A 13,795-nucleotide genomic window follows, 5' to 3' on the forward strand; every position below is an offset into this window, starting at 1 on the left:
AACCACAATGAGTATTTTGTATTTGTTCTGAACTCTAAAACCCATGCTTTTTTCACTTTCACAATCTGTACTGTAATTTTAGGGTCAGAAGAGATGGTAGCCAGCCAGAGAATGGGGAGAACAGAAAGGATATAACAAGAGGAGCAGAGAGCTGACTAAAGGAGACATCTCCACGGAGCCATGAGTACAAGAGCTGTGCTGGAGCAATGACTTTATGGAAATGAAAGAAGGAAGGAAGTTTCAGCTCTGTCTTGTCCCATATCCAGACTGATTCATGATGTAAGAAAATCACACACAAGTTCTAGAACCTCATTTTTCCTCTGCTTATGAGGTGCTCGGTTTTTCTGCCAACAACAGTATCTTCATGGTGCCTCTTACACATCCCTACAGCCTCAGCTACAGTGAGAGCAGGTAACACCATGCCATTTCAATTTGTTTCCTTCTCCCTTATATCTGAAGAATAGACCTCATATTTACAGCCTAGGATTCAGCTGGGTCTCCCTGATCCCTTGAGGTAAATGCACATCCCTAACAGTGCATCTTAAGATGGCAGTGAACCTGCTCCACTACCTGCAGTCACTAAGGGCTTCTTTCTTGGCACCCTCTGAATGAACTCTCCTTTGGACTTATCTGGATTCTATTTCCTGTCATTGCTCCCTCTGCCAGTGCCCCTCCTCACAGCATTCTGAGGTTACTACATTCAAGGGTGAGTTGAAAGAGCGGGGTGAAGCTGTAAAGATAGAAACACAAGATGTGCTTACATGACAGAAATATACACCATTTGATTTGAAATATCCTTAAAATTTCAGTGAGTTTACCACCACCACCACCAGTCCATACAATTTCATGTGTCCTTTTTCTCCGCATCTCTTCTCTCTCATATATATATATATATATATATATATATATATATATATCTACATATATAAAGAGAGAAAAATTTCTTGCATATATATTACTTTTATTTGCATGTATTTTATGCTGGATTAACTCCAATGCTTAAAAAATGTATCATTGAAGTCTTTTTTATATTTTTTCTTTTCTGATTAAAGAACAGGACAAAAATCACCTTATTTCCTGTGTTGAGTAGCTCCTTGGTGATTTGTGGACATTCATGACTGGATGATAGTACCTCCTACATCAAGATGCCTATCAGGCTATTTTCCTTAAAGAATTTCATCCCCTAAAATGCATGCTTGCTGTTGAGATCATAGAAGTTACACATTGTTGTCACAGCGATACTCTTGCTAGATTGGAGGCACAAACGACGCTTTCACAATTTGTCTTATTGTTATCCTAGGAATATCCAGTCCCCAGCCTTGAGTCTAACAAGCCTTCTATATGCATGTGCTATTGTATTGAACATAGGAAAGAAATACTGAAATTTACCATATTCACATAGAAAATACTATATAAGCATAACCCGTGTTGCTTGTTCACTTGTAAGAACTAATATTTTCTTCAATATTTGCAGGACTCCAGAAACAAACTTCAAAACTATACCAAAAAAATAGCATTTTACATCCCCAACTCTCCAAGACCTACCTCACCAGTACATCTCACTGTACATGACATGCCAAATCTCGGTGCACACCCACTGTATTCACATTGCACAGAACACCTCATCCCACAGTATGCACACACTCCAAACTCACCATCACAACATACTACATACCACACTAAACAAACAAATATAAATTACTTGCTGTTTGTTCAATCCCAAGTAAAAAAACAGGTAATTTTGAGATTCAAAGATGTCTTATTATGGAATTAATATGAGAAAATGAAAAAATGGAAACAAAGTCTTTGTAAATAGGGAGGGATGGAGGGGTTGAAGGGAGGGCAGGGGAAGGGGAAAAAATAAGAACCAAGAGAGATTATGTAAAGGTGCAAATTTCCAATGATGAATGTCATTATATTGTATACCTGAAATGTACCAATAAAAGGTTATAAAGTTAAAAAAAGATGTCTTATTCTTCTGTTGTTTCATAGTCAGAAAAATTCTATCCTATATAAAAATTATGATCTTCAGATAGCTATATCAGAATATATTTCTTTATATAAGTAGTTATATTTATGTAGGTAAGCAAAAAAACTAGATAAGAAAAGAAAAAGTAAAATTGAGTTCTGATCATTTATGATGGATCCAGTGTGGCTTTTAGGATAGTGTTTCAGTCTATTCCCTGATGACTCTTCACTGAGCAGATAGTATTTGTTACATGATATTATAAAGATTTCTTCACTTACCTTGTGTCCCAGACCACTAAATGAAAATTCATATCTACTCTTTTGTTTCTATTTGCTCAGGATTTTTTCCTGCACCTGGCACACAACAAGAATTTGAACAATTCTCATTGAATTATCCCCTTGAACAGGGAGACTGATTTGCTGTTACAGAAGTTATAAAAATATAATTTCAAGATACAACCACTCCATGGAAGTCTATAAAATTAAATAATACTGTTAGGGGATTTTTCAAGCCCTTGCTCCCTTGTTCATTTTCATCTTCTCTCAAATTCCACGGGAAATTTTACGACACTCAATTTCAAACAGAGTTGTGTAACAGATTTCAAATTAAATAAAAGTAGATTTCCCTATGATTTAGAAGTAGAGTAAGTTTCTAATCAATTATGCATATAGTTCACTTGGCTTGTCCTTCACAGCATAGAATTTCTAATGGTGTATAAAGTTGGGAAAACCATAAACAGACTCTCTACCATATGCTAGCGTTTTCTTTAATTACAGTCCTATTTGGTTTCTTAATGAAGTAAAAGTAAAATCCAATATATAAATGTTATGACATTTAGGGATATCTAATTCATGTTCTCATCCTGTGATTGATTTTCCTTGATGAAGAATTAGAGTGGGTTAAGGCCTTTAAAACCAAATATATTCTAAGCCTCAGAACATATCAGTTTCCAAATAATTGTATTTTATTTTACTTCAAAGCCATTCAAGTACAGCATTTTATAGCTCCTGTGAGGCCATCTTTCTGAAATCAGGTATCTTCATGAAAATAAAATCAATTTAATTTATCATGCATTTGAATTAGAAAAAGACTAATCCAAACTGCACCTTAACTCTAAAAGTAACCACAGTGGTTCTTACTTATCTTAAGACTATTCTTCTATCATGTCATTGTGCTCATACTTGCTATATGAGTTAGCTAATGAAAAGTAGGACAGTGATATAATAAATAAAATAATTAATATTAAATAATGGCTGCAATTATTTTAATTATCACATATTAGAATATGGGAAGGCATGGAGCCAAAGGACAGAATATGACTCTCTAGTGATCACCTTCCACACACAGAAACATCACTGAATAACTGTTCATACATGAAAATATTTTTTGCAAAAGCTAAGGGAACCAGTTAAGAGATCACAGTACCAGGATGCAGCACAGAAATAAGAAAAGATGCACTGAAGCATGTAGCAAAGATAATTTTGCATTTTTCATATCACTTCTTTCCCAGCCCAAGGCAGCACAGCACAGAGAGATATAACCTCTGTTTAGGAGAAAGAGAGGAGAGTGAGCGGAGCTTTGCCTTAGACCTCAACACCAGGCCCACCACAGTAAAACCCAGCACCAGACAGGCCCCAGTGGCCCCAAATTCTAGGATGGTATCCATAGACTGAGCCTCTAGACCCACTCTGATGCCAACCCAGACCAGGAAGCCCCAACTGGCTTTGGATCTGTGCAGCAGACTCGATTTTTGGTCCACACCACTGTTGGTCCAACGTCAGCAGCTCCAGCCTCCAAACACCCGATCAGCAGCCAGTCTGCCCACTGCTAGGCCTCAAGAGCCTTGGACTTTGGACCTGCTATACCACCAGGCTGGCCCCAGCAGCCCTAATGTTTGCTCTTGCCCCACCACTAGTTCAGCCTATTGGCCTTTACTGTGCCCTGTTCCACTATTAGCTTGACCCCAGTGGGCCCAGATTTTCAGCCTTCCCAGTATCAGTCTGGCTCCAGGAGTCCTAAGCTTTAGGCCCACCACAGATCCAGCCCTGGTTGCTCCAGTTCTTCTGGCCTGCCCCATTTCTAGGCCAGCCCCTGAGGATAAACTTTAGGCCAGCCCCCTAGGTTCCAGGCTTACCTAGATGATGCAATGAACAGATTCAGGCACCATCCAAAGCCAGCCCAGGGACACCAGCAGCAAGTCTACCTATAGACCATGGTAGGTGGCTTTCCAAGAATCTCTGAATGGGCTGATTTTTGAAGGATTTTTCCCAGGCAGAGCCAGTATGCAAAGACTGAAATAAGTGTTTTTGTCAAATTTGTGAAGACACCAACACCTGGCTGCAAAGATCAAGAACAATCAGGGAAATGGGATATTATCAAGAGTTAATATAAAGTGTAGTGATTAACCCCAAAGAAATGGAAGTGAATGAACAGTCAGGCAAAGAATTCAAAAATAGCTCTTTAAGGGAGGACAACATATTTTCTCACCCCCCGCCTTCTGTCTCTCTAAGACAGAAGCTATCTTTTTCTCAATAATTTTTTCCTACTCTTAACCTCAGTTATTCCTAGAATTCATTCTTTGATTTTAGAGAACACAAATTGGAGTTTTGGATATCTAGAAGGCTGGGAGTTACAATATTTCCCTTACATTATTTGAATTACTTGGTGCCCTATAACATTTGGAAGGCTTCCACTGAGATAACTGGACAGAGGAAAAGGAAACTGGGAAATCCAAATTGCAGAGGAGGCCTGGTCTCAGAGAAAAGCCCAGTGTCCAGACACATGGCCTGTCCTGCATCAACACCCTGAGCCACAGGACCCAGACCTTCTCACATGCTAACTTCAGCCTCCCCTCAAACTATGAAAAGAGGAGGATGACGAGGTGGCCATGCTGGGGGGACACCCATGGCCCTGTTCCCGAAACCCCCACCATGATCAACATCCACAGTGACACCATTGTACCTGACCACGTAGTCTGGTCCCTCTTCAACATGATCTTCATGAACATGCGCTGTCTGGGCTTCATAGCCTTTGCCTACTCCATAAAGTCCAGGGACAGGAAGATGGTGGGCAATGCGATCAGGGCCCAGGGCCACGCCTCCACTGTACCTGAACATCAGCACCTGGTCTTAAGCATTGCTCTGACCCTCGGCCTCATCATTATGTTTGCCTTCACCTCCATGCATTTGTTCAAGAGGATGACATGATTCTCAGGGCCACTAGTCCTGAGGTTTTCTTCCCTCCACAGCCAGCCCTGGCCCTGGGCTGAGCCCTTTCCTGTACCCCACACCCTCAGCAGCTGTCCACAATTGGGCTCGATAAAGTGTGTGTCCACCCCGCCACACACACACACACACACACACACACACACACACACACAAATAGCTCTTTAAGGAAGCTCCACAAACCAGGAAAATACAAAGAAGCAATTCAATGAAAGCTGAAAAATAAATGACCAGAATGACAAATTTAAGAGATATTGAAGTTATTTTTAGAAAATCAGAATCTGACTTGAAAAGTATAGTGAGTAAAATTTAAAAATGCAATAGAAATCAATGAAGGAGAAGAAAAAAAAAATCTGTGAATTTGAAGACAGGTTACTTGAAAGTATACAATTGAGGCGGGGGAGAGAAAAATGAAAAGGAATGAAGAAAGCTCACAGGATTTGTGGGATAGCAATAAAAAAAATTTTTTGAGTTATTGGATTTAAAGGAGAATAGAGACAAAGGGTAGAGAGCTTAAAGAAATGATAGTAAAAAATATCCCAAACTTGGGGGAAAAAAGTATGAATATCCAGGTACGGGAATGTCTCCAGTCAGATTCAAGCCAAACAGAACTACAGCAAGACTTACTGTAAACAAATCATCAGATATCAAAGACAGACAGGATCCACAAAGCAACAAAAGAAAAGAAGCAAATAACATATAATGGACTTTCAATACAATTAGAAGCAGATATTTTGGCAGAAACTTTATAAACCAGGAGACAGTAGAATTACATATTCAAAGAGCTAAATTAGAAAAATTGCTAACCAAGAACACTATACATGGCAGAAATGTCCTTTGGAAAAAAAAGAAGAGATAAAGACTTTCCCAGATAAACAGGCTGAGGAATCTCATCAACATCAGACCTGTCTTACAAGAAAAATTACAGTTCTTCAAGCTGAAAGAAAAGGATGTTACTTGAATAATACAAAAACATATGAAAGTATAAAATGCATTGGTAAAAGTAAGTCAACTTACTGCACTACTGTAATGATGGGGTGCAAATAATATTTTTTAAATGAAGTTTTACAAATGAAACTATTAAAATAGCCACAATCATTTGTTTAAGTATATGCAATATAAAAAGATATAAATTGTGACATCAGAAACACAAAATGTACAGCCAGGTGTGGTGGTGCAAACTTGTAATCCCAGCATTTGGGAGGCTGAGGCATGAGGATCATTGTGAGTTTGAGGCCACCCTGGGCTACATAGTGAGTTTAAGGCCAGTGGCTTGAACTACACAGGGAGACCCTGTCTCAAAACAAATAAACAAACAAACAAAAAACACACTTCCCAATTGAAAGGCAGTAACGGGAGGATTTGAAAAATTATACAGTCTAACAAAATAATTTTATGAAAATTAAATATTTAATAACAAAAATTCTGATGAATATTTTGATTGATTAAATCTTATTTTAAAAAACATAAGAAACACAAAAAATGTATAGGGTAAGAAAAGTGTAATTTTATGTAATCATAGTTATCAGTCCAAAATAACTGGTTTTCATTATAAAATGATTTGTGTAAGCCTCATGGTACCTACAAAGCAAAAATATATAGCAGGTATACCCAAGACAAAAAGTAAGGAATCAAAGCATACCATTGAAGAAAATCATCTAGTCACCAAGCAAGAAAGCTAAAGCAGAAAATAAAATCTACAAAATATAATTAACAAAATGATAGGAGTAAGTTCTTACCTATCTTACCTAATAATTACCTTGAATGTAAAATGGATGGAGTTCTCCAATAAAGAGACATAGAATGCCTGAGAGGATTGGGAGTAGGAGGAAGGCCCAGCCATAGACTGCCTACCAGAAAGTCATTTCACATGCAGGAACCAACAAAGACTGAGAGTAAGAAACACAAAAGGAGATTATCTACAAATGGAAACCAAAAAGGAGCACAAATAGTCATATTTTCATCAGGTACAGTAAACTTTAAGTCAAAAACTATAAAAAGAGACAAAGAAGAACAGTTTATAATGATAAAGGTATCATTTCATCAAGAGGATATAATACAGCATTTATAACTCATATGCACTCAAAATCAGAACAACTAAATATATAAAGTAAATATCAACAAACCTGAGGGGAAAATAGACTGTGTTACAATAGTAAGGAACTACAAAAGTCCACTTTCAGGAATGGACAGGTTATCTATACATAAAATCAATAAGGCAACAACTGAAACTACACTCTGGCCAAATGATCACATCAAACATGTCCACAACCCTCCATCCCCACAACATCAGAAAACACATTCTCCTCCAGCACACATGGAAACTCTTTCAAAATAGATCATATGCTAGGCCACAATTCAAGACTTAACAATTTAAATTTAAGAAGACTAAAGTCATATTGAGTACCTTTGCTTATCACAGAAGTATAAAACTAGCATAGCAGGAGGAATTTTAGCAATTCCACAAGTATTTATAAATCAAGCAACAAGATCCTTAAAAAACAGGTCAAAGAAGAAATTAAAAAGAAAATTTAAAAATACTTAAGACAAACAAAAATGAAAACATGACATAGAAAATATATAAGATACAACAAAACAGTTCTAAGAGGGATCTTATCATGGCAAATGTTTACATTAAGGAAAAAGAAGGAACATCTTAAATAAATAAACTAACTTTATATCACGGGCATTAGAAAAAAGAACTAAGCCTAAAGCTAACAGATGAGGTTAAAAATACACAACATATAAGGAATTCACATAACTTGGTAGCTAGAAAATAATGTTATTTGGTCATTCCTTTGGTAAGTGCACACAGATCCTGGGGAGTAGCTGTGAGCCCCAGACCAGTGTAGCTACAAGTAGATCCTAGCAAGGGGTCTGCGCCAACCCCAGAGGCTCCTATACACCCTCCCAAGCTGAAGGCCCACCCAGAAAAGAGCTGCACAGGCACACAAGCTTCAGCCAGAGGCCCGCCATACTATTGCCCACAGGCAAGGACCCACCTGGAAAAGAGTTACACAGGCACACAAGCAATATCCAGAGGCTTTCCCCAATACCATTGATAAGTGTGTGGAGACCCTAGCCAGAAGCCTGTGCAGACAACAGGAACTGGGGTGCATAGCCCTGAGCCAAAGGCCCTCCCAGACAACAGCTACATAGAGGCCCCAGGGAGAGGCACACCTAGATACCATTCCAAGTATGCACAGTCCCCAGCCAGAAGCCTGCCCAGACAACAGGTCAGCTCAAGGATCCAGAAGACTACCACTCTGAACCCAGGATTTGGTGTACTGGTGAGCAGCAGAGTAAAGGCTGCTCAGTGGCTTGCTGAGAATTCAAGACCACTGAGTGAGCAAAAAGTCACCTCAACAAAGGCACAGCAGGCTGCATCTCTTGAAATGAGAAGACACATAAACAAGTCTCAAAAGCATACTTCCAGATCACCTAAGGCAACCCCAAATGACAAGGAGATAGAGCAAATCTGACACTCAAACACCTGGACTGCCTGAACTGGCAATGAAAGAGGACCTGGAAAAAATGAAATCACAAAAATTTTCTCAGAAAACAACAGAGATTGTGCCCATAGTGCAAGACACGATTAATGAATCTAGGGCAGACACAGATAAAAAAATATAGGAGCTGAGGAACATGATGGAATGCCAACACAGGAAACAAATGAAATCCATAAATCAGATGCAAACAGATTTCCAGGAGATGAAAACTTCATTGAAAGTTTATGCAGCAGAGTGAGGCAATGAGAGGATAGAATTTCAGATATAGAAGATAGGATTGCAATTAGTGACCAGGAAAAGAAAAATTTCTTAAAAGTAGTAAAGGACCATGAGAAATCAATCCAGCAGCTGCTAGATGATGCAAAGAAGAATGACATCAGACTGCTTGGAGTCATTGAAGAAACAGGAGACAGTGCAGACAATATAAATAAAACTGTTCACAGAAATGATGGCAGAAAACTTCCCAAACAGGGGGAAAGAACTGGACATAGAGATAAATGAGGCATATAGGACTTCAACTAGCCGTGATCAAAAAAAAAATCTACACTTAGGCATGTAATAGTTAAGATTCCAGAAACCCAACAGGAGAATAAAATGCTACAACAGTTAGAGAAAAGAAACAAATCACATACAAAGGAAAGCCCATCAGAATCACAGCAGACTTTTCAATGCAAACCCTCAAGGCAAGAAGAGCTTGAGGTGATGTATTTCAAGCCCTAAAGGAAAACAACTTCCAACCCTGATTGATGTACCCTGCAAAAATATCTTTCAAAATTGATGGAGAAATAAGATACTTTCATGACAAAGAGCACCTTAGGAACTTCATGAATACCGAACCAGCACTCTAAAAATTTTTAAACAATATCCTAGGGGAAAAAAATGAGGATCACAACCCCAGGAAGCCCAGCACAATGAATCCATTAGGCACAACAAGAAATTAAACACAAAGGGGGAGAATCCAACAAAAAGAAAAAGTCATGAAAAAGGTAAGAGTCAGCAGTCAAAAGAAATAGACTGGCAGAATGGGTCAAGAAGCAAGATCCAACAATATGCTCCATACAAGAAAAACACTTAATTCAAAATGAAAATCATACACTAACAGTTAAAGGGTAGAAAACAATACTCCATGCAACAGGAACTCAAAAAAAAGCAGGAATAGCAATCCTCTTTGCAGATCAAGTGGATTTCAAACCAACACTGAGTAAGAGAGACAAAGAAGGACACTACATCCTTGTAAAGGGAGCAATCTGAGAGGAAGAGATGAGAACTATAAATATATATGCACCAAACACTAGTGCACCCAACTGTATAAAACAAATACTACATGAAAAATCAAATAGCCACTAATACAATAGTAGTGGGGGACCTCCATACCCCACTGTCACAAATAGATAGAACAAGTAGATAAAAAATAACCAACAAAATACTAGAACTCAAACTCTTGAACAAATGAACTTAACAGATGTTTACAGAGTGTTCCACCCCACAAAATCAGAGTACACATTCTTTTCAGCTGCACACGGGTTGTTCTCCAAAATAGACTACATACTCACTCATAGAACATGTTTAAGTAAGTGAAAAGGAACTGAGGTTATCCCCTGTATATTATAAGACCATAGTGCAATGAAATTGGAGATCAATAGCAAAAAAATGGCAAGAATTTCATAAACACATGGAAATTGAACAACACACTCCTGAATAACCAATGGCTCACAGAGGAAATTAAAAAAGACATACTATTAAATTACAATACTATTAAATGACATACTATTAAATGGCAATGCCAATAAAACATATCAGAATCTATGGGACACAATGAAAGCAGTCTTACAAGAGACATTCATAGCAGTGAATACACATATTAGGAAAACAGAGCAAGCCCAAATAAACAAGCTGATGCTAAACTTCAAAGCTTCTAGAAAAAAGAAGAGCAGGACAAATCCAAAGCTCATAGGAAATTATAAAGATCAGACCAGAAATCAATGAAATGGAGACTAAGAGAATAATAGAAAAAAATCAGTGAAGCCAAGAGTTAGTTCTTTGAAAGAATAAACAAAATTGACAAACCCTTAGCCAATCTGAACAAAAAAAAGGAAAGGAAAGGCCCAAATCCATGCAATTAGGAATGAAAAGGGTGAAATTACAATGGACCCAGCAGAAATCCAGAGGATCATCAATACCTTCTTCGAGAACCTATATGCCAATAAGATGGAAAATACAGAAGAAATAGACAGATTCCAGGATATGTGTGAATTACCAAAGTTGAACGAAGAAGACCTAAAAATTCTAAAGGACCCAATATCAATCAGTGAAATTGAAAATGTAATTAAAAACATACCAACTAAGAAAAGCCCAGGTCCTGATGGCTTCACTGCTGAATTCTACAAGACATTTAGAGAGGAACTACTGCCACTACTGTCTAAATTCCTCAATGAAATTGAAAGAGAAGTAATATTTCCAAATTCATTCCTAGAAGTAGGCATCACCTTGATCCCCAAAGCAGAGAAAGTTCTAAACAAAAAAGAGAACTATAGGTCAATCTCACTAATTAACATAGATGCAAAAATCCATAATAAGATACTGGCAAATAGAATGCAGAAGATCATACACCCTGACCAAGGAGGATTCATAACAGGGATGCAGGGATGGTTCAACATATGCAAATCAATCAATGTAATACACTATATTAATAGAGCCAAGGACAAAAACCATATGGTCATCTGAATAGATGCAGAAAAACAATTGATAAAATCCAACGTGCATTTATGATAAAAACTCTACAAAAAATTGGAATAGATGGTCTCTACCTCAATCTGATAAAAGCCATCTATGAAAACCAACAGCCAATATCATACTAAATGGTCGAAAACTGAAATCCTTCACACCAAAATCAGGAACAAGACAAGGATGTCCACTATCACCACTACTGTTCAATATAGTTCTAGAAACATTATCCACAGCAATTAGACAAGAGAAAGAAATAAAAGCAATAAAGATAGAAAACAAAGAAGTCAAATTGTCATTATTTGCAGATGACATGATACTCTATATAGAAGACCCTAAGCACTCCACCAAAAGTCTTCTAGACTTAATAACCAAATTCAATAGAGCAGCTGGACACAAGGTCCACACACAAAAATCAATAGTTTTCTGTACACAAAAAACAGAACCACTGGGAGAGAAATGGGGCAAGCAATTCCTTTCACAATAGCATCCAAAACATTGAAATACCTGGGAATCAACTTAGCAAAAGAAATCAAAGACCTCTACTCTGAAAACTATAGCACTCTGAAAAACAAGACTGAATAGGATATCAGAAAATGGAAAGGCATCCCTTGTTCCTGGGTAGGAAGAATCAACATAGTGAAGATGGCCATACTTCCAAAACTATTATATAGATTCAACAATCCCAATTGAAATCCCAGCAGCATACTTCACAGACCTTGAGAAAACAATTCAAAAATTCATTTGGAACAAGAAGAGACCCAGAATAGCAAAAGCAATTCTTGGTAACAGAGACATGGCAGGGTGTATTACAACCCCCGACTTGAAAGTATACTAGAAAGCTATGCTGATAAAAACAGCTGGTACTGGCAGAGAAACAGACCTGAGGACTAGTGGAACAGATTAGAAGATACAGAAACAACTCCAGACATACTCAGCCACCTCATCTTCGATAAAGGAGCTAAACACCCTCACTGGAGGAAAGATAGCCTCTTTAAGAAATGGTGCTGGAAAAATTGGGCTTCAACTTGCCAAAGATTAAAACTAGACCTATATCTCTCACCATGCACTCAACTAAAATCCAAATGGATTAAAGATCTAAATATTAAAATACAAACTCTGAACCAGTTGGAACAGAGGTTAAGTAGAACCCTTGAAGACATCGGTGTAGGAAAAGATTTTATGAACAAAACCTCAGTTGCCCGTGAACCAGCACAACAATCAACAAGTGGGATCTCTTCTTATTAAAAGGCTTCTGCACAGTGAGAGAAACCACCAGCAGTGTGAAGAGAAAACCCACAATGTGGGAAAATATCTTCACCTGCTCTTCCTCACACAAAGGTCTACTATCTCAAATCTATAAAGAACTTAAAAAGATCAGACCTCCCAAATTTATGATTTGTAATCTTAAATGTTCCCCAAAAGCACATTTGTTGAAAGCTTGGTTCCTAGTTGATGGTGCTATTGAAAAGGGGTGGAAACTCTAGGGTGTGGGACATAATTACAGGAAATAAGTCACTGGGAACATGGCTTCGAAGGTACATTTTGTCTCTGGGCCCTTCTGGATATCTCTTTATTTTTTCCATCCTCATGATGACATGACCAGCTGTTCTCCACCACATGCTCCCCACCATGATGTTTGGTCTTGCCTTAAGCCCAAAGTGATGAAGCCAAATGACAATGTATTGGAACCTCTGAAATGTGAGCCAAAATAAACCCTTTCTCTTTAAGATACTTTACTCAGGTATTTTGTTACATTGACAGAAAGCTCACACATACACACACACACACACACACACACACACACACAAAGGAGATAATCTCACAACTGTTATAATGGTTATTATAAAAAAGACAAGTGTTAGTAAGGACTTAGGGAAAAGAGAAACCTTGTACACTACTGGTAGAAATCAATACAGCTGCCACTATGGAACTCAGTGTGGAGGTTCTTTAATAATAAAAGTAGGGCTAGATTGGCCAAAGGATACAAAGTTACATGTAGATAAGAGGAACAAATTCTAGTGTTTTATTACACAGCAGAATGACTATGATTAACAATGTTATATTCAATATTTCAAAATACCTTGTATAGAGGATTGTGAATGTTCTTATCACAAAAAAATGATAAATATATGAAGTTATAAGTTGCCCTAGTTTTATCAAACACAATGTGTACATGTATTGAAATGCCACACTTTAACCTATAAATATGTACAAGTATTATGTATTAATTAAAAAGAAAAATTTTAAAATAATTTTAAAACTTAAAAATAGAACTACCTTATAGTCCAGCAATCTCATTATTGTATATATATCCAAAATAACTGAAATTAGTCTAAGAGTTTTCTGCATTCTAAATTGGACTTTGC

The 13,795-nt window shown here is 37.6% G+C and overlaps 1 long non-coding RNA gene and 1 pseudogene across 1 annotated transcript in view; one reads left to right on the forward strand and one right to left on the reverse strand.

Annotated features, from left to right (window-relative positions):
• Positions 1-13,795, reverse strand: part of LOC147830602 (uncharacterized) — a 626,443-nt gene that overhangs the window by 166,427 nt on the left and 446,221 nt on the right. The window lies entirely within an intron of this gene.
• On the forward strand, positions 4,758-5,175 carry LOC147830604 (interferon-induced transmembrane protein 1 pseudogene; annotated as a pseudogene).

The sequence above is a fragment of the Heterocephalus glaber genome, unplaced genomic scaffold (genome assembly GCF_053883595.1).
Source record: "Heterocephalus glaber isolate CG9 unplaced genomic scaffold, H.glaber_assembly_v1.0 deba00000071, whole genome shotgun sequence".
In the NCBI taxonomy this organism is placed as follows: domain Eukaryota; kingdom Metazoa; phylum Chordata; class Mammalia; order Rodentia; family Bathyergidae; genus Heterocephalus; species Heterocephalus glaber.